Here is a 23147-nt window from a genome sequence, read left to right as displayed (position 1 = left end):
TATTTGGGTTATGTGGTTTCTTGATGTTTTTGCATTATTTATATATTCTGGATATTAACCCTCTATCTGAAGAGCAGGTGGCAAAGATGTTCTCCCATTCTGTAGGCTATCTCTTTACACTTTTAGTCATTTCTTCGCTGTGCAGAAGCTTTCTAATTCGATGCTATCCCACTTATTGTTTTTGGTTTAACTTCATGCACTTTGGGAGTCTTATTAAGGAAGTTAATAGCCAGGCTTCATTTTAAGTGTTTTACATACATTGCTTCATTTTATCCTCACAAAATTCTTTGAAGTAAGCATTTTGTAGATGAACTGACTCATAGAGAACTTACATAACTTGTGAAAGATCAAATAACTATTCCCTTATCTACCTTGCTATAGCTCTCTTAGTTTTCCCCTACAATAATTTGGCATGCATGTCTTTAATCTATGTATTTCTATACATTTATGTATTTAATATGTTCATATACATTTCCTTGCCTAAATTGGATCACCTTATATGGAAGATTCTGAAACTAGCTTTTTTAACTCAAAATACAGCAAGATGGCATATCAATATGTATAGATCTACCTCATTTAAAAATAACCTGAGTGCCAAATAATAGAAAAATGGTTAAATAAGTAATAGTATATCCACCTCTATACTTATTGATGTGCCATCAATAAGTATAGATCTACCTCATTTAAAAAATAACCTGATACTCCTTTTTCTCCCTTTCCGAGTTTGGTTTCCCCCCTTTTCTTCCCCTCTCCCCCCCTCCTTCTCAAGTCCCTTTCCCCTCCCCCACCCCGTGCCCCCTGCTCCCCCGCCCTGGGCCCTGGGAAACCCCCTCCAAGAAGAGCCCGCCCGCGGAAGCGCGCCTGGCCAAGCCGCAGCCAAGAGGCCTTGGGCCCCACAAGCGGCCTTGGGCCCGGGTGGTGGGCAGAGATGCTGGCGCCCTCCCCGCTGAGGTCTGCGTGAAGTGAATTGCTAGAGGCTATCCACTACCTTTTCCCAGTGTCTCTCCAAGTTACATTTGATAAATACTATTCTTAATACTTTACCTTGTATGGATGAGCCAATACATCTCAGCTAGTAATCAGACTTGTTTCTTATATGTGATTCCATTCCAGCACTGGACTCATGGAGGCTAAACATTTATTCAGAAGTCCATAGAGGCTACTGTGTTCTGTTGAAGAACATGTCTGACAGTAACACTAATCAAGAGACCCTGGAAATAATGAAAGAATCAGAAAAAAAAAAAACAACTGATGGAGGAATCTGTAAGCAAAAACAAGTTTATATCTAAGACTCCAAGTAAGGAAGAAGTTGAGAAAGAAGGTGAAGATACCAGTTTGCGACAGGAGACACATAGGCAGAATCCAACCATGGTCATGCCAGGAAAAGAGCCAAGTCTAATTCCAAGCTGAAATTGGTACGTAGTCTGGCAGTATGTGAAGAGTCCTCCACCCTGCCATTAGAAACCCAGGATATAATTCAATTGCATATCAGTTGCCCCTCTGACAAGGAGGAGGAAAAGTCCACAAAGGATGTCTCTGAAAAGGAAGACAAGGACAAAAACAAAGAAAAGGTCCCAAGGAAGATGCTCTCTAGAGACTCCAGCCAAGAATATACAGACTCCACTGGAATAGACCTACATGAATTTCTTGTAAATACACTGAAAAAGAACCCAAGGGACAGAATGATGCTGCTAAAATTAGAACAAGAGATTCTGAAATTTATTAATGACAACAATAACCAGTTCAAGAAGTTCCCTTAGATGACCTCATATCACCGGATGCTATCACACCGGGTAGCTGCCTATTTTGGAATGGACCACAATGTTGATCAAACTGGGAAAGCTGTCATCATCAACAAAAAAACCAGCAACACAAGAATCCCTGAACAGAGGTTCTCAGAACATATAAAAGATGAGAAGAATGCCAAATTTCAGCAGAGATTCATCCTCAAGAGAGATGATGCCAGTATGGACGGAGATGATAACCAGATCAGAGTTCCATTGCAGGATGGAAGGAGGAGCAAGTCAATAGAAGAGAGAGAGGAGGAATATCAAAGGGTCCGAGAGAGAGAATATTTGCCTGAGAGACTGGCCAGAACGGATATCTAAATGACATCAGACTCTCCAAAGAAGCCTTTTCTTCTGGTTCTCACAAGAGAAGGCAGATTTTTAGGGGGAACCGAGAAGGGCTGAGTCGTGCTTCAAGCAGCCACCAGAGCAGCACAGACAGTGAACTCAAATCCCTGGAGCCAAGGCCTTGGAGCAGCACAGACTCAGATGGCTCTGTCCAGAGCATGCGACTTCCTGTCACCAAAGCCAGCAGTTTCAGTGGAATCTCTATCCTCACCCGAGGTGACAGCATCGGCAGTAGTAAAGGTGGCAGTGCAGGAAGGATCTTCAGGCCAGGCATGGCACTAGATGCCCCAGAAGTGTGCAACCAGGTCACCTCACCCCAGTCTGTCCGGGGCCTTCTTCCTTGTACTGCCCAGCTGCAGCAGCAGCAGCAGCAGCAACAACTTCCTGCTCTTCCACCCACACCTCAGCAACAGCCTCCTTTGAATAATCACATAATCTCACAGGCAGATGACCTCAGCAACCCCTTTGGACAAATGAGCCTTAGCTGCCAAGGTTCTACTGAAGCAGCTGACCCCTCTTCAGCTCTATTTCAGCCCCCACTTATCTCCCAGCATCCTCAGCAGACTAGCTTCATCATGGCTTCCACTGGACAGCCCCTCCCCACTTCCAACTATTCCACTTCTAGCCACGCACCACCTACTCAGCAAGTCCTGCCACCTCAGGGCTACATACAGCCTCCTCAACAGATCCAGGTTTCTTATTATCCCCCTGGACAATATCCTAATTCCAACCAGCAATATAGACCTCTTTCTCACCCGGTGGCCTACAGCCCCCAACGTGGTCAACAGTTGCCTCAGCCATCCCAGCAGCCTGGTTTACAGCCCTTGATGCCTAACCAGCAACAGGTGGCTTACCAAGGCATGATTGGGGCCCAGCAGCCCCAGAACCAGGGCCTGCTCAGCAACTAGAGGAGCAACATGGGGGGCCAAATGCAAGGCCTGGTGGTTCAGTACACTCCACTGCCTTCTTACAAAGTCCCAGTGGGCAGTGACTCGCAAAATGTGGTTCAGCCACCTTTTCAACAACCTATGCTAGTCCCTGCGAGCCAGTCTGTACAAGGAGGTCTCCCTGCAGGGGGTGTACCAGTGTACCACAGCATGATCCCACCAGCTCAGCAGAATGGTACAAGCCCTTCTGTTGGGTTTCTACAGCCCCCTGGCTCTGAACAGTACCAGATGCCTCAGTCTCCTTCTCCCTGCAGTCCACCACAGATGCCACAGCAGTACTCAGGAGTGTCACCTTCAGGACCAGGAGTGGTGGTCATGCAACTGAATGTCCCTAATGGACCCCAGCCCCCCCCCCAAACCCATCCATGGTTCCATGGAATTACAGTAAATACTACAGCATCGACCAGCAGGGTCAGAAGCCTGGAGACCTGTACAATCCTGACACTAGCCCCCAGGCCAACACACAAATGAGCAGCAGCACTGTCACATCTCCTACTCAGTCTCCAGCACCCTCTCCTGTCACCAGCCTCAGCAATGTCTGCACAGGACTCAGTCCCCTGCCTGTCCTCACACAGTTCCCCCAGCCTGGGGATCCAGCACAGGGTGATGGGCGCTACTCCCTGTTGGGCCAGCCATTACAGTACAATCTGTCCATCTGCCCTCCCTTGCTTCACAGCCAGTCAACTTACACTGTACACCAGTCCTTGGGCGCATGCTGGAGGTGACAGATCTCCCTGAAGGCATCACTCGTACTGAGGCAGACAAACTCTTCACTCAACTCGCCATATCCAGTGCCAAGATCCAATGGCTCAAGGATGCTCAGGGGCTGCCTGGTGGGGGTGGAGGGGACAACAGTGGGACTGCCAAGAATGGCCACCACTCAGACCTCGCTGCCTTTTACACCATTGTGGCTGTGTTTCCCAGCCCCCTGGCTGCCCAGAATGCCTCCCTTCACCTGAACAACTCTGTGAGTCGCTTCAAACTTCGAGTGGCCAAAAAGAACTATCACCTGAGGATCCTGGAGCGAGCCAGCTCCCAATAAATGGAGAAGGGGAAGGAAGTGTCACAATAGGGCCTGGGGACAGAGTGGAGAGGACCCAGATGGAACAGAGGCAGAAAGTAAGGAGACAGATGCCAAACTGGGGCCTATGTCATTAGGGATCAAGAGGGAAACAGACTCACACTGGCACTGGACTCCTTGCCAATTCCCTGCCATGGGTCCCCTCTTTTTCCTTGATTGGACCCCCTTTGCTTCCCTCTCCTTTCCATCCTCTTCTATCATTTTTTTAATCTCTTCTTCCACCACAGAATTAATTTCTTATTTTTTTTTGTCAGGTAGAATTGGGAGCATCCCACACTCCCCTCTTTATTCTCTTTCCATCCTATTTTCCCTTTCCTTTTTTGGTCTTTATGAGTATATTTATATGGACAGAATTAAGAAAAACTAAATTGATTTCCCCATTCTCTTACTTCCCCCAGCTTGTCTCCCCAAACCCCCCAGAGTTAAAACTTGGGGACTCCCCTTACCCCCAGAACACTTGTATATTGTTTGTTTGAGGTTTGTGCCACAGTAACAGACACAGTATTTAATTGCACATACAGATGTTTGCTGGGTATATTCACTGTAAATTTTATTTAATCTGGTTTTTGTTTGTTTGGGGGGTTAATTGGGGGGAGGTTGATTTTGTTTTTAAATATATAAAAAAACTGTCAAAAAAATAACCTGATACTACTATGTGGATACACTATAATTTCTTTAACCATTTCTCTATTATTTGGCACTCAGGTTATTTCCAATTACTTCTTATTGCAAATAATGTTACAATAATCCTTTATTAATTCATTCTTTTATTTTTAATATCAATATTTGTGCACTTGTATGATAATTTCTTTAGAATAGGTCCTTAGAGTGGATTTGATGGACCAAATTCTGTTTGCTAGATACTGCTGACTGTCCCTTTAATAAGGTTTCAACAAGAGTGTGTGAAAGTGTCCATTTCCCCTATACTCATTATTTTACATCATAAGCAGTTTAAGTTTTATGGACAATGGTATTGGACAAAATTATGTCATTGATGTTTTAATATAAATTTGTTTGTTAGTAATTAAAATTTTTTCAAACAGTATGACTTTTCCTTTTGTAAAGTGTCTATTATATCATTTTCTCATAGATTTCATGTTATTTTGGTAATGAATTATCACACAAAATAAATTTCATGTTTATTTTTGTGTTATTTACATATATTTATTTTTTAAATTTTCAATAATCTTTTATATATATTTTCTCTCATTCTATCGCCTGTTGTTATCAGCTGTCTCAGTCTTCTTCATGGAGACTAGGTTATATACTTTGCTTAGGAAGAACTTAACACCCAGTAAATTTTAAACATATCCATTATTTTCTTCTATTGTTTTTAATACTTTGTAAAAATCATAACTTTAAAGTTTTTGTTCAAGGTTTTAATTGGGGGGTCGACTATTTTCTTTCTCCACTTGATAGGCCACTTGTTCTTTTTTGACAAACCCATCTTTTTCTCAGTGATCTGAAGTTCATTATGAACCAAAATTAGCACACCTTTTTAAGTGTGATCTTTTTTTAAAAAAAATCTTACTTCTGTTCCCCTGATTTGAGTGACTTTCTTTGAACTAAAACTATGCTCTTTTCACATTATGTTTTGACATCTCACAAGTAAAACATTCCTCTTTCTCTTTCACTCTTTTTATAAAAATTATTTGTAGTTACAAAGTTATTTGTATGCCTTTCCCACCTAAATGAACTGTGGGGATTGAACTTGAGGGTGCTTTACCACTTAGATACATCTCTAGCCTTTTTTAATTTTTTAAAAAATTTTGATACAGGTTCTCACTAAATTGCCCAGGCTGGCCTCAAAATTAATCCTCCTGCCTCAGCCTCCCTTTCAAGTATCCAGAATTGCAGGCCTGTTCCTCCACTCACAACACATTTATATGAACCTATATGAAGAAAAGCTTCCTACCACCTAGAATTTACTTTTCACTTATATAATTTTTACTGATATAATTTCTCTTTCAGGGGTGTAATGAAAAATTGTTTATAGATTTAGGTTATCATAAAAGGAGAATGAAATTTAAGAAAGTATTTGTATTTACTAGAGGAAAGTTACCTGTAATACCAAGGAACAACCTTATGTCAGAGGGGAGTATCCATAAGAGAAATCCACAAGAAATTAGGTTGGAAGACTACCTTGGAATACAATCACACACCAGACATCTCTAACTTTAATTCTCAGCAGGGTATAACCCTCACTATCCACTTATCCACCAAGGAGCCCCAAACTCCTTTTACCTGACTATCCACCTGTAGGGGACTCTTGCCTTAAGCAAATGCAAGTAAACCAAACACTGAATAACTGGCAGTTTGTTATTGTTTCCTCTGAAGTGGCATTTCCTTTCTCCACAGAGAAGCCTTCTTCACCATGGCTGATTTTAGGACTGTCAGCAAAAGAGTGCATTGTAGATAAACTTCCTATTTTCATGTCACTCTGTTTACTTGGCCACTGGCCAAGAAGATACCAGCACTCCAGGTGGTGAACACCCCCTTACTAATTTTTCACAAACATATCCAGTATAGTACTTTGAAGAAATGTGCAAACAAGGCCTCTGGCCTTGAGCTGGGCTTCACAGAGATGTCTACATTTTTAAGATGTAGTTACTAATGGGCTCCATGGTGACAGCTGGCAGGGGAAGGATAGAAAGAAGAGAAGCTCTTCCCTTCTCAGGTATTGTCCTTGAAGAGTTAATTTGCCCAGAACAGTGAAAGTAAAAGCTGCTTTTATGTGAACTTCTGCAGACTGTGAACTTCTGAGCCCCTCCCCTTACATGCTGGGTAAATAAGAACATATAGAAATTTTTCATGTATTTATACTCCTTTCAAAAATGACTTAGGGGGCTGGGGTTGTGGATCAGTGGTAGAACGCTTGCCTAGTATGTGTGAGGCACTGGATTCGATTCTCAGCAACATATATAAATAAATAAATAAATAAATGCCCACTGATGACTAAAAAATATTAAAAAAAAAAGATTTAGGGAATAAAATACAGAGACCATAACTAAGAAAGAAGTGAAGTTTGGTTGGCCAAAGTTCCCAAGTGATAAGGTAAATGTAAGAAATATAACACTCTGATAATGAAATAGGCAGACAGATACTTAACAGTACAGAAGCTGTTGGAATAATGATCTTTCAGATAGACTCTTAAAGCATTGTCACAGGATTCTCTCCAAGACTTCAAACCTCCATCTACTTCCTCTGGTTGAGGGTCACTTGCTTCTTTCCATAAGTGATCAAACTTAAAGGAAATTTTATTTCTTGGATCTAAAAATCAGCTATTACCCAGGTCACCATGCTCTGTAATTAAGACCTTCCAAATAAGAATTAAAATTATGAGTAACTATAAAAAATATAGTTATCACATTTTGCAAAACAAGTAAATAAAATTGAGGAAAGCAGTTTTTCATTAAGTCAAATTTCTCTTTCATATTGATTTTTTCCAAGTCTCATTTTTATTCTTATGAAAATATTATATTTATGATAAGTCAACTTTATCCTATGAATTGCCCTCCTCTTAACAGCCATAATTTCTTGGTTGGTCTAATATTTACATAAATACTTTTGAACACTTTGGTATTCTTTTTTTCTATATTTTATGAAAAATTTTCAGAGTCATTATACTGTACATTTAATAATATATAAAGGTAAAAATCTCCTATTTCCCAAATAGCAAATTCCTAAAGGGACTTAAAGTAGGCTACATTTCAGTATGAATGCTTTTATTTCCCCATTGAATAAAAATGTCTCCTGTTATTTTTAGTAAAAAGAATTAGAGACAGCTGGAAAACCTTTAAGATCTTTTGATTTTCTCTCTTCATATTAGGGGCATCTCTCTCTCTCTCTCTCTCTCTCTCTCTCTCTCTCTCTCTCTCTCTCTCACACACACACACACACACACACACACACACAACTAGTATCAGCAGAAAGAGAAAAGAATTTCCTAATGTTTAGAATATTTTTAAAGCTTTCAAAATCAAGACATAAATTTATTCAGCACTTAATTCATACATCTGCTTTGGTTTCTATCATCTCAACTACCTGTCAAGCATAGTCTATCTAATGGGTGTATTTTTTTCATATGTTTTTTGGATCTTTTGAAAATATGTGAAAAGGCCATTTGTTGGGCATGTAAGCTGGAAATAAGCCTACTTGCCTTTGTGAGGGCTCATAGGGCTCCACACACTGTTTCCAATATTTGTGGTATGGAACACCGACCACCACCAGCCCCATCACCATGGTAACCTGGCCACCCTCACGTGCACATTGTGTTTCTTTTCTTTCTGCTTTTTGCCAGTGAACTTTCAGGCCATTGGAAGCCACTTGTAAGTGTGTTGCTTTCTCACTGGATTATTATGGCCCTCAGCTAAATTTACTAGATAACAGACTATGCATAAAAGGCTTCCCTATGCAATAATAACGTGGAACATGTTCTGTGAAACTGGTCACCAGAGGCCTCTTTTATACTTTGTCACCACAACCTCCTCAGCTCTTCAGTGGGCTTTGGCTGAACCAAGTGAGCCCACAGCCATTGAGTACTCTTCAGAGTAATCAAGAAATCTTTCTCTCTTTGATTGTATTTGAAGTGAGATGTCAATCTTCTGCATTTGGATTATGACTCTCACTGAAACTCAGACCATGAGCTCTCAGGAGAGAGCCTCACTTTGGCCTTCAGACTCAGACTGGAACTATATAATTATAGGTTTCCAACTTGTCACATAGAGATTTTGGATGTCTTAGCCTCCATAAATGCACGAACCAATTCCCTTATACTAAATGTATTTTTAAATGTCTCTATTTGTGTGTGCATACTATTAGTTTAGCTTCTATAGAGACACCAGAATAAGACTCCCATACAAGATACACCTGTTATACAGATAAATTATTTGAATTCATGAAAAGTAAACTTTCATTTTTATGTACCAGCTACAAAGCTAAGAAATAAAATTTTCAATTAATAGCTCTTATAATAGAATAAAATATCATGTACTTTGGACTAAATCATATAAAATAAGAAGACCCCTCAGGAGAAAATTAAACTATTAAGAGAAATTGAAGTTCTAAGAACAAGATACTATTTTTGTGATTATCAGATTTAATATTTTCTGAAGGGCTATGTTAATTCCCCACAAGAAGTTAGCAAAATTACAATCAAATCAAGCAGCCTGTATTGACAAGATAATTTAAAAAATAACATAGAAAATTCAAAAGGTTAAGAAAATCTGTAATATAATCTTTAAAGAAGGACAAGTATTTGCTCCTCTAGTTGTTATAATTTACTACAAACTTGCAGCAATTAATATATTGGCATAAGGATAGAGAAATAGATCAATGGAACAGATTAGATTGTTCAGAAGCAAGATCATTTATACACTTGCCTTACAACAAGTTACATTAGAGTATGGGAGAGTGTAGACAGTGGAGAATTGGGGTAAATTGGATGAATGATACTGAACAATTAAAGACACCTATATGGAAAAAGTCAACCTCAATCCCTACTTCATATTCAACATAAAAATCAATACTTGCAGGCTTTCATACCTATTAACTAACCATATTTATTAAAGTTCTGATAATGTAAACATATATCTTTATGACCTTAGGTAGAAAAAAGACTTCTTCAACAGAACACATAAGTTACTAATCATACACGGAAGGGATAACACACTTTAACTACATTTAACTCAGATTCATCAAAAGCCACCTCAAATAAGAAAAAAATTAAGTTGCAGAAGTGGAGATGGATGTGACACATATAACAAAATGATTCATATTCAGAATATATGACGGATTCCTAAACCCTCAATAGGAAAAAAAAGTATCAAAACCCTAATAGAAGAAGATGGGGGTATGCTTAGGGTATACAGCTCAGTAGTAGAGTGTTTGCCTAGCATGAGCATGTCCTGGTGTTGATCTATGTCCTAGAAAATAAAGGAAAAATACAAACACTTCACAACAGATGACATTTAAATAGCCAATATACATACGAAGCTGCTCTAACTCTTTAGGAAATAAGGAAATGCAACTCAGAAAATATTGAAAACTATTACCCATTAACCAGTCAGCAAAATTATTATCAAATATTGATGATAATTTGGAGCAATAGGAACTTACTTACACTGCTGTTGGAGCAGTAAATGGCTCAAATTCACCATTTCATACATACATGAGTCACATGAGATTCTAATCAGCAACAGATCACATATATAACAGTGATCCCATAAGAGTATAATGGAGCTAGCCAGGTGCAGTGGTGCACACCTACAATTCGAGCTAATAGGAGGATGAAGTTTTGAAACTAGCCTAGGCAGCTTAGCAAGACAATGTTTTAAATTTTTTAAAAGTAATAATAATAAAAGGCAGTACATGTAGCTTGGTGGTAGAGAACCCTTGGCTTTAATCCCTAGTACCACCAAAAAAGATCATAATCTAACTGAAAAAAATCCTTAATGCATAATGAAGTCGTAGCTGTCTTGACATCAAAATGACACTCATGTGTTTGTGGTGATGTTAGTATAAACAAACTTACAGTTCTTCCAGTCATATCAAAGTATAGCACATACAATTCTGAAAAGTGAATAACATTTGATAATATAATGAGCATCTATGTTATTCATTTGTATATTTGCTCTCCCATACTTTTTTTTTTATTTTGGAGTCTTGCTACTTATTTTAAAAGTGCATATCCAGGTGTGGTGTTATCCACGTATAGTCACAGCATTTTGGAAACTGAGGAAGGAGGATTGCTAAGCCAAGAAGAATGCTTTAATCCAGGGGATTGGTGACAATCAAAGTAGGACCCCATCTCTTAAAAACCAAAAATGGCAAGTTTACTATAAAATAATATGCAATAACAGGCTACAGTGGGCCAAAGTAAGTGATTATCTAATATAATCTAGGTTTGTGTATGTATTCTTCATGATGTTCAAACAAGGACAAAATCACCTAACAATTAATCTGTCAGAATGTGTCCCATCATGAACATATACATATATATTCTTTTTTTTTTAAAGAGAGAGTGAGAGAGAGAGGGGGATAGAGAGAGAGAGAGAGAATTTTTTTAATATTTATTTATTTTTTCTTAGTTCTCGGCGGACACAACATCTTTGTTTGTATGTGGTGCTGAGGATCGAACCCAGGCCGCACGCACACCAGGAGAGCGCACTACCGCTTGAGCCACATCCCCAGCCCCTACATATATATTCTTTACAGTTAAGCATTTAATACAGTAGACATTGGTCAAATATGGATAATGCACATCTACAATATAGCTCCACTGAATTGATACAGGCTCTTAAGAGTATAAAACACAGGCCAGAGTTAAAATATTTAGTATAAAAATGGCAAATATCTTAATTTTTTAATCTATCATGTGTTGCAATGATTATATATTTATTAGGCTGAATAAAATGTATCATTAAAATCAACTTTATCTCTGTCTACTTACATTTAAATGTAGCTTGGAAAAAAATTTAAATTATATATATATAATTTAATATATATATATATATATATATATATATATATATATTTCACATTATATTCTATTACATATCACTATTTCAGAGACATTACTCACATGTATACTTGAAGACATGCACCAGGAGGATTGTAAGTAACATTATTAGTTATAATTCCCAAACTAGAAATTATTACTAAAGTGTAATAATATTTTGTGGCATATTCATACAACATATAGCGAAAAAAATAACAGTAGTAATAAAAACATGGATCTATCTTCAAAATATTATTAACATTATGAAGCCAGATTAAAAAAATAAAAGCACATATGATTGAATTCATTCTATTCTATTTAAAAAGTTCAAGATCAGACAAAACTAACTATGGTATTTAGGGACACCTGATTAGATGAGAAAATTATAAAAAAGCAGTGACTACCATAAAAGTGGGGTACCTTTTAAAGAGGTATGATTAGAAAAGTGCTGACAGTGTGATAACTTCACCACACATTATGCCCAGTGATGGTTAAATACTGGTGTTCTGTAAATTGTATATTTTTTATTTATATGCATTTTCTGATTGGGTTACAATTCACCATAAAGATAACTTAAAAAATAATCATCAGGCAAAGAAAAAAAATGGTAAAGTTATCAATAAAATAAGTCTAAATGGTCATTCTAATACCCAGTTCAAAGAAAAAAGGACAATTTTCAAATTCTGTAAGGGTATAGCAGAACAGACCTGTAACACCAGGTTCTCAGAAGAGTGAGGTAGGAGAATCAAAATCCAAGGTCAGAATCAGAATCTCAGTGAGACTCTGTCTCAAAATTAAAAAAAAAATAAGTAAAAATTAACAAAGAGTTTGGGATACAGCTCAAGGGTACAGTGCTCCTGAATTAAACACACACACACACACACACACACACACACACACACACACAGACAAACACAAACACTGTCAGAGCTTCAGAGACAGAGAACCTCCTCCAAGACTGGGGGTTAGGGAGGAAGAAAGAGTGGATGATATACAAGTAGCAATGAGATTATTCCAGATTTTAATAGTAATACTAAAAGCTAAACAACACTAATTTCCAAAACAGAATTCAACATTCAAACAAATTATCAATGACGTGTCATAGTAACATACTCCTATATATACCAAGGTAAAAAATCTTATCTCCCATATATTCTTTCTCATTAAGCTTCTGTGGGTTCTGCTATTGTAAAATGAATATAAATATCAATAAAAGAAAAATCTGGAATATAAGAAATGAAGGAACCATTATGGAAGAATGGCTAAAAGAATGCCCAGAATGAAATGAAGGGAAATTACAGGATGAGAACTATTTAATAAACAAAAATATCACCAGTCCACATTTAGGTCAGAAAAACAGAAATATCACCAGTCCACATTCAGGTCAGAAGATCCTGGGAGAAACTGTCTCAAGAAAAGAAAATTGATACCACAACTGAGGGTACTAAAAATCTTGAAAGAATATTTGGAAAACTGGTAGAGAGTTTGAGAATCAAAACATAGAAAACTGTACAAATAAGAAAACAAGGTAATTTTCTAATCAAAAACTTCCTCCAGACCCAATCTTGAGCACCTTAAGAGCTATAATGCCTGCAACTCTTAGCAGGCACTACAAACCTGCATGTGACAATGTCCCAAATAGTGTTAAACTGAATATAATCTAAAGTACTTCACCAAAAATTTCCCAAGGTATTTAAAATGTTTCTGTGGGAACTTACATTAATTCTATTAAAAATTGTTAATAAATAGAAATTGTTTTTATACTTCACTAAAATGGTCAAATTTTCTTACACATATTTTATAAGCAAAGGGTACACCACAATTGTTGAGTTCAACAATATAATATTTGCCAAGCACCTAGAAAACAAGCACAACATATGAATGCTACCTAATAGGACTAAAGCAAAGGACAAGGATTGGATGCTAGTCCTGGTTTTGCTCTAACATATCCTGAAAAAATCCAAATATGGACCTGAACATGAAGATGATTTGTCAATACCACCTACACTTAAATACTATTGGCTACCACAAAGTAGTAATGGGCATATACTTGCTTTTTGCTGCCAACAACATAGACCTACCTGATAACCGAACTCACACTTTATGATAGAAGTACTATCTAAGCATTTCCCCCTTTGCCTTTAATTCAGGTCAGAGTTCATTAGGACCACCAGCACACTTCCACATTGATTCCGTCTCCTTACAGAATTGGACTACACATGTCAGAAGATCAGCTTAATACTTTAGAACCTGGTGCACCAATAAGATGACAATCACTCCACCCAGTGTTTTAAAAAGCATGACTTGAAATTTGCCCTAAGGGAGCCAATGTCCACTTTTAAGAATCAGGACATTAGAAAATCTGAAATTTGGAATGCCTGAGAAAATGTTTTTACCTTTAAAACACATTACTGCCTTCCTTTTCTAGGAATTTAATGTATGAAGTATTATATTCCAGGTGCAGTCTGTTTCTGACCAGAATCCCTCCTGGGGACAACAGATGGATCGCAGCAGAGTTTGAGAAAGGACTGCGACCTGAATCCAGTTTTATGACCACAACCAACCCTTCCTTCCAGGATCCGCCAAAAAATCAGAACAAAACAAAACATACCAAATCGAGAAAATGCCCTCCAGGACCAACAGGCAGCAGAGTCCCTGCCGCTGGCCACGGGGACATGGCTGGGCCTTGGCTGAGAGCGAGGAGGACCCTGCTTCCTGTAGGACTTCAGAGACGGACAAGCACCCCGCCCTCTTTGGGCCAGCCAGGTCTCTCCCCCAGGTCTCTGGTGGCCCCAGGCCCAGCACTAACCTTCTGGAGGCCCAGGACCAGCAACCCCCTCCATTTCTGATGGTTCTCTTTGCTGAAGATTTCCGACTGCCCCTGCGCCAGCTGCATGGCCAAGGTACCCACAGTGGAGCTGGGGCAGACCATGGGCCAAGCCGGGCCAAGATGGTGGCCAAGCCGGGGCAGGCCAGTGGCGACATAGGCAGAGCGCAGGCCACTTGTGTCGCAGGCCACCGCCTCTTACCCGGGCCGTGACTGTGGCCAAGGAGCTCAGGGCTTCTTCATGCGCCCAACTGGCCCTCGCCTCGCACAGCACCCGCTAAGGAAGCGAGGGAATCCTGAACTCCAGCCACCTGCAGGGCCCTCTATTCAGCAGAGCTGGACTGCTTCTCCATGGCTCCTGCTTTTTCTGGGCCCCCAGCCCCACTAGTGTCCCGCAGGCTTTGCCTCCGTCCTGATTCCAGTCCAGGCTAAGGTGGGCTGTGGGCGGAGGCAGCAACTCCTCTGCTCCTAGCCCTGTCCCTGCCCTCCAGACAGGCAATGGCCTACCTGCATCACCTTTAGAGGGCCAATGCCACAGACTGAACGTGCAGAGGGCAGAAGTATGACACCGGGCCATGCACAGCATGAGCCGTCCCTTGGGCAGCCACGCAGAGCTCTGGAGGGAAGCGGAGTTCCAGGGTCCAGAAGCAGAGACTCAGCACGCGCTGCCTGGAGAGGCCCCACATGGAGTATGCCTGTAACAGGGTGGACCAGGCTGTGGCCAGACTGAGTGTGGCCCTGGATTCGGCCTCTGGGGAACCTTTCAGGGACTGTTTCATACTCACGGAGGATAAGTGCTCTGGGCCTCGTGGCCAGTTCTGCGTGATGTGAACTTGGCAATATAATCAATGTCATAGGCATAGGTTATAGACTATAGGAATAAGATAAGATGATATAGAGAAGCAACGGTAAGACATAAGTTCATAGACAAGTTCACAGGAGTAAGCCTTAGTAGTGAAATCATGTAACTATAATACATGGCATTTAAACCACAGGAAATGCTCCAGCAAGAGAAGCTTAATTTAAGACTTAGTTTCAAGTCTAAGATCTGGTGGCCCCTTGGTTTGGGCCTCTGTGAAAGGTGGTACATTATTAAGGGAGAAAATATTGGAGGGATTTCTCCCACCTCAAATCAAAGGAGAATATAGAGGGGAGGGAGGAGGGAAAGGTGGAGGAGGAGATGATGATGATGATGATGATAATGATGGAGGAGGAGGAGATTGGTAATTTCCAATCTATTTTTCAAATCATGCTTTCAAACACCTCAGGACTTTTTACTAGGCCTCATCTCCTGAAGATTTGTTACAATTCCCTCTACCACCCTTGGACCAAGCTTTTGTATTACATAGAACTTTTGGGAACACTTATCCAAATTTTAACAGTCAAGATTACTAAACTCTTGAGTAAAAAATAATTATGATATTTCTAAAAATAATTATGATATTTCTAATTATGATATTTCACAGAGACAGATGCTGGATCAAGTAGAAACATTATTACATAGAAATGTACAGATCAGGTATATAAATGTTAAAAGCTTCTCTTCATTAATTTAAGCATCTGTGAACAATCTCTGAAGAGTAGTAGTTTTTCCAGTCAATGAATAGAAATCTCAAGGAAAATTTCTCTTTCAGACTCTTCATATGGAGAAACAATGTAGGTATGAATATGTGTCCTGAGAGCCATTGCAAGTGAGTAATCTGTACATTTCTGTTTTGGTGATGGAGTGCTCTGTGTGCTTTGCCAGTAGAATGTCTAACACCATGAATCCCACCTCCATTTCCTCAGCTCCTAATCTTTTTATGCAACCAATTCTTTAGTGAATGCTCAAAAAGGGCATGTATTATTAGAGCCTGCATCCAAAGATCACTGTGAGAAGTGAAATAGGTAAGTGCTCTGGATATGACTTGGGATAATAGTAAATAGAAACACAGTGTATTCTTCACAGTTAGGATGGTGATTGTGATAATCATGATTTATGAAATTTCTCTGTATAATGATGATAACAGATTATTGTTTGGCTGCATAAGAATAACATCTAATTTTGGAGCACATTGTGATTGTTTTGTTACACAATTCTGTACAAGTACTATTCAGAGCTTTATCCAATTTTGAATTTTATGAGTAGCTGAGACTAACATTTATATACCAGTCCTTTTGGACTGATCAAGTGGCCAAACTCTGATCCAGTCTCCTAGTTTCCTTCCCAGGAGACAATCAGAGGAATAGGAAACAGTAGGAAGTTTAGAGTGGAAAGGAGGAGGTTAGAAGCAGCCTTGCACAGGGGCTATGTCCAGTCTCCTGGGCCACTGTATGGGAAAGGGACATGCCTGAATGAAGATAGAAGTCATATTCAATAATGGGCATGAACAAAAGTAAAGAGTGTGTGGTAAGTTGGTGGTAGGGAGTAAGGAAAATAAGACCTAAAAACATACTGGTACCACATCATGAAAGGTCTTGAATGCCTGCTGGAAAGTATGTTATCCAGGCAAGGGGTCTCACTGAAGGTCCATGAGCCAGGGAGGCTTAGAGGAAGGTTGTTTCAGGAGGGAAGCTTAAGGGAACTTGTGAGTGGACAAGACTAGTGATAGGAAGAACTACTTCAAGCCTAAAAGTTTCTGCATGTGGCCTCACAAAAACCGCTGCTGAGTTTCTAGGTCCTGTACTTGAAGAGGTATTCTGATGTCATTGACCTTGTGATGTGGAGAAGTGAAACTAAAGTATATTGATAGTTGTGGCTTTATGGGAAAAGTACTGGGACAAGGATTAGAGAGACCTGGCTGGGAGTGTCCTGAGTTGGAAGATTTCCCTCTCCTAGGTTTTGTTTTCCATCTGGTAAAACAAAGCAAGCGAGATGGATTAGATTGGGCATTTTAATCCAAGCTAGGAGCACTAGGAAAGACTTAAAATACAGCATCAAGGGGTCTTTAAATGCCTGAAGTTGCATAAAAATTTGGTCTATACCTTTCCTAGTTTCTCTTGCTCCACTGAAATGCCCTCTGCTGGAGGTGAGTCTTCTTCCTCATTTTCCATTAATTTTATGTTCTCTTCCCATAGCATGGATCACACCCAGTATTGATGTTTCTTAACTCCTCAGAGACCATAATCCTTTCTCAGTAGGTTTACCTGTTTGCCCCCACTTCTGACTCTAGAGCTCATATACACATGTGTGTGAATCTGTAAATTTTGGGATGGAATTGAGTTCTGTCTAGGTAGGTGCTATGAGCATTCCTTTCTCTTTCCATTTGTTTACTTTTAGCTCTTTTTGTGGTTTGCTGTATAGAAATGAATGTTGCTCTGTAGTTCTAGAATAATGAAGTAATTGAACTTTGCAGGCCAAGAAGGAACTGTTTAGGGACCTCTTGCTAGTTGATTTTAAATTGCATTCTTACTTATCACTCTATTTGATTAAGTGGTAGTTCATTCTCAGGACCCTCATCCTAAGAATCTTCCTCAACATCATATTTCTTTCACTCTTGAATCTCCTAACATTTGGAGAAATAAAATGTTATTATTGTTTCCTAAAAAGTAAACTTAGGGCCTTTGTGTCTGCTGCCCTTTGGAGCCACTTAGTGGTCATACATTTCCATGCAGTTTGCCTTCAGCTGCTGTAATTAAGCTGGAAAGACCTTCAGTTCTTTATGCTTCTTCACTAGCTTGGAGTCAAAAGATGAACATGTTTGAAAACATGCAATCTCACAGGTTGTCACTCAGCTCTTCTAAAGTCATCATTTCTTTCCTCTTTTCACCTATCATGCCTTCCATGGGTAAGTCCTTCAGAGCTGAATAGGATATGGCCCCTTCCCTTGAGGAAGTTAGAGTCTAGCATGAAGAAAGATAAGTAATTAAACTATTATAGATAAAAGTTCTTGTAGGTATACAGAAATAATTAAATTCCTTGTTATTATGCAGGTAAAATTATAAATCCATGATGTGTCTGACAATTTGTATGCCTTAGGTTTAGTAAGTTAGCAAGAAACTTTTCTTCACTGAAAAGGGAGTGGTGTGGCATTGATTTAGCAACTATGAAATGATGAATCTTCAAGCAGAAGGATGCCCTTGGGGAGCACAATGAAGTCACTGATTCATGTTGCATTGGCAAAGAGGCTTAGGTAGGAGCCTTCATTGAAAAGAGATCTACCTGAGAAGAACCTGTTTTCATGAGTAATTCAGAACCTTAGTCCTGCAAGTCTCTGCCTAGTGTGTAAAATCCTCCTACATCCAGAAGTCACAAAGAATTAGAGACAAACCCTTTAAAAACTCTTGTATGAGTATCAAAACTACCACAGTCTTAACTGCATCACAGGCACTGTGCTAAATTATTTACTTACACTCTCATTTAACCCATGTGATAACTCTAGATTTCTAGTATTTTTATCCCTCATTTCACAGATGAGGAAATTAAAACTCATAACGCTCAGATAAATTGCCTTCTACATGTACAGCCCTTAAGTGATATCACCAGAACTAAACTCAGGTCTATCTGCTATCGTTCTGATGAATGGGAGATTACAAATAAATCTATTACCAAGAGGTGTGTATGATCTCATTTCAATGGTAGAAAAAAATGCCCAGGTGAAAGAGAAAGAGCACAAGCCTTTAGCCACACAATGAGTTATTTGATGATCTTTTCAGAAACGAAGCTAGGATTCACACCTCTTAGTCATTTCTTCTGCTACCTACAGACTTTCATGGTTTTAGCAGGGAGCTGGCTCATTTTTCCCCCCTGGTAATTGTTTCCTTGTGTTCCCAGAGGTAAGTTTTTCATATTTAGATGGACTAAGTGCCACAGAGAGAGATCCAGTGCCTGTCTACACTGCAGCTACTACAAAATGTCCTGCAGATTCCTGGGAATGAGTCAGAAATGGCCAAGGTCTTTGCCTTGCTTGATTCTTGAACTCAATAGTTCTCAATTTATCTTGTTCAATGTGAGTGTGGAGAGTGAATGTGAGAACTCTTGGTGAAATCCTTTTTTATATTTCATTTAGAGACAGAATCTCACTGAGGTGCTTTACTGAATGAAGCATTACCCTATTTCACTCTGAAAATTTATAGTGTCTGGTGAATTGGGCACAATTCTCAGGCTAGTGTTTAATGTCTTTCAACATTGTCAGCTTTCTATTTTTATTTTCCTTCCAGCAATCGTCAATTCCCTTCTGCTGGGGAACAGAAGATTTCACAGACATACTCCTTCTCATCCCTAAGGGAACATCTACAGAAGTGATTTGCTATATCTGGAGTGCCTAATTTGTTTCTTTCTCACAAATGTTGTCCATCATCTAATAACATTCCTCAAATATTACTATTAAGTACCAAAAAGACATTCAAATATTTCTTCAACATTATATGTATTTCTCTATCATTTATTCCACAAATATTATTCAGTGCAAACTCTGTGAAAGTAATTATGCTTGGCACTAAATGTCAATATATAGTTCATAATGGAATAATGATGGAAGCCAGGAGTGGTGGCATACACCTGTAATCCTAGCAGCTCAGTAGCCTGACACAGGAGGATCACAAACTCAAAGCCAGCGTCAGCAAAGTGAGGCACTAAGGAACTCAGTGAGACACAGTCTCTAAATAAGATAAAAATATGGCTTAGGGGATGTGGCTTGGAGGTTTAGTGCCCCTGAGTTCAATCCTGCCTCATCTCCAAATATCCCCAGGACAGAAACTTCAAATCACCCTTTTTAGTGAAGCACTATAACTTATTTTATTCCTGTCAAGTGTCTTGTCAGAGTGATACTGTTGGTGTATGAATGCCAATGTATCCTGGCTTTGACTTTTTCTTCTTCCCCTTAATCAGATTTCCCTGTTCTCTCATAAATGACCTTGCCTTTCACCTTTACAAATAGCAGAACTCTTCCTGTCCCTGAAAATAGTCAGCAATGGCAAGCCCTTGGGACATGGCCCACTGTTTGTGGTTACTGGCTTTAATATTATGTTCATAGGAAAGGAACTGGGAAACTGTGTGGTGGAAATTTGATCAAACTTGGGGGGGAAAAGCAAATGAAGTTTTCAGAGCCAATCCTATAGAGATGAATTCCACTCACGAATAGAAAAAGCACTGTCCTTGGTGGTGCAATAATGTATTTACTGATTCCCATTCCCATAATCAAAACACTGCCTTTTGTTCTTAGAATGCTACACAAAACTCAAAGAGAGAAAGCAGGATGGCTATATATTTAGTTGGTAGTTTCACAACCCTGTGTGGCCACTGTGATGATGACATTGATGATGATAATGATGTCAATGATGATGATTTGCAATCTGATTACAAAAAAGTGGTTCAAACATGTTGAGACTTTATTTTTTTCATATCAGGGATTGAACCAAGGGGTGTCTAAATGCTGAGACACAACTGTTTAGGGCCATATTAAGTTGCTGAGGCTAGCCTTGAACTTACAATTCTCCTGCCTCAGACTCCCAAGTCACTGAAATTACAGGCACCTGCCACTATGCCCAACAGGTTGACATTTCTGAGGTAAAAAAGACTGGTAAGTGGAAGAACTGAGATTTGATTCTAGGTCTTAATTTGTATTCACTTATTAAATAATTCACATGATAAATATTCATATTTGTTTAGAAATATTTATTTGGAGTTATCTTCAATTAGCAGCTCTGTAAGAAAAAAAAGGTAAATAAGACTAACACAGTTCTGGTTCTCATAAGTTTATAGTCAAGGGGAACATGTACTAAGACTTGCTAGAGGGAAATTTAGTACCATGAGAGGAGTTACAAATGCTTTCTGAGAATCAGCACAGAGGAGGATCTCGAATCAGAGGTGAGAGGCTCAGTGCTAACAGCCAAGAAATGCAGGAGCAGAAGCATGCCAGGTATGCTCATTGTGTCTAGTTAAGTTGGGTGGAGTGAAGGATTGGGAGGAGCTGCATACGGCCAATCATACCAATATGACAGAAAATGTAAGGTAGATCCAGGCAAAAACTGGATGTCATAAGGTGTGGGCTGTAGAGACGCATGTTGATCAAAGTGGTCTGACTTTATGCTTGGAGCCCTGGGCTCACTGAAGGGCTGTGCACATAGCAATCTTTAGCAAGGCTTGAAAACTTAATATAATTATAACACAAAGGAGATGTAAATACCATGGGAAAATGGTGGAAAATGGGTGGATTTAAAATTATTGAGGAAGAAAACCCTCAATATTTCCTTTCGTTAATGACTTGGACTCTGGAATCAGACAGATCTGGGTTTGAATTACTAATCCTGCCATTTGACAGCACTGTAATATTAGGTTAGTTACTCTTTGAGACTCAGTTTACTGATCTACAAAATGAGCATGATAATAATATGTATACTAATGAGAAATAATCAAATGGGGATATAGTAAGTATTCAATTTCTCTTTTCTGAGTCCCTCCTTTATTCACATCCTTCAGTCAGATGTATTCATACAATTATTTGCAGTTTCTTTTTATTGGTTTTATTTTTTTAATACATGACAGTGGAATGCATTACAATTTTTATTACACATATACAGCACAATTTTTCATATCTTTATGTATAAAGTGTGTTCATGCCAATTCATGTCTTTATACATGTACTTTGTTTTTGTGGTTTTTTTGCATTACAATTATTATTAAACATATATACCACAATTTTTATTGTGGTATATATGTTTAATAATACTCTGTATACAAAGTATGTTGACACTCAATTTGTATCTTCATACATGTATTTGGATAATAATGTCCATCACATTCCACCATCATTGGTATTCCTCTGTCTCCTTCCTTTCCCTCCCTCTCCTCTTCCATATCTAGAATTATTGACAGTTTCTTCTTGATCTGAATCCTGTTAAATTGCAAGCTCCTTGAGGCACCCATGTCTCCAGCACCTAGCAAGATTCTTTGCAATTGATAAGGACTCAGTGGAAATTATTTATTTATTTTTGGTAGTGGGGATTTAACCCAGTGGCACTGAACCAGAGAGCCACATCCCCAGCCCTTTTTTAAAAAAAAATTTGAATCAGGGTCTCACTTAGTTACTTAGGGCTTCACTAATGTTTTGAGTCTGAATTTGAACTCATAATGTTCCTTAGCTGCTGGGATTGCAGACATGCACCACCATGCCCAGCAGTTAAATTTTATTTAATCAATTTAGTAAATCAGGCAGCCATCCAGTATAAAATATGTATACAAAAGGAAAAGGAAATGAAAGTAATTTTCAACACTGTTCATTGTAAAATAGGTATCATATGAAACCATATATAAATATAAAATTAAGATGGTTATGGTGGTGCATGACTGTAATCCCAGCATCTTGAGGAGCTGAGATAGGAGTATCACAAGTTCAAACCCAGCCTCAGCAACTTAGTGAGGCCCTAAGCAACTTAGAAAGATCCTGTCTTTAAATAAAAAATAATATACACAGGTTGGGGGTGTGGCTCAGTGGTTAAATGTTCCTGAGTTCAGTCCCTGGTACAATAAACCAATAAATAAATAGTTTCTAGGTCATGGCTAGAAAGTTTGTGCTTGGATACAGATGGAACACTAAATAAGAAGAAGAACAATAAATACAGGGTTTTTTTAAGGTAGGATTATGATTGGGTTTAGAAGAATGTATTGTTGTATAATACCCTTTGTGTACTGAGCATGTGTGTATGTGCACAAAGAAACACGTATGTTTCTCTATGTTCA

At 39.0% G+C, this 23147-nt stretch overlaps 1 pseudogene; it reads left to right on the top strand.

Moving 5' to 3' along the window:
- Nucleotides 1-1152: 1152 nt before the first annotated feature.
- Nucleotides 1153-4711, top strand: LOC144364868 (R3H domain-containing protein 2 pseudogene; annotated as a pseudogene).
- Nucleotides 4712-23147: the final 18436 nt, after the last annotated feature.

Source organism: Ictidomys tridecemlineatus, chromosome 1 (genome assembly GCF_052094955.1).
Source record: "Ictidomys tridecemlineatus isolate mIctTri1 chromosome 1, mIctTri1.hap1, whole genome shotgun sequence".
Classification (NCBI taxonomy): domain Eukaryota; kingdom Metazoa; phylum Chordata; class Mammalia; order Rodentia; family Sciuridae; genus Ictidomys; species Ictidomys tridecemlineatus.
Note: the sequence above shows the minus strand (reverse complement) of the source record. Positions and strands in the feature narration are given on the sequence as shown.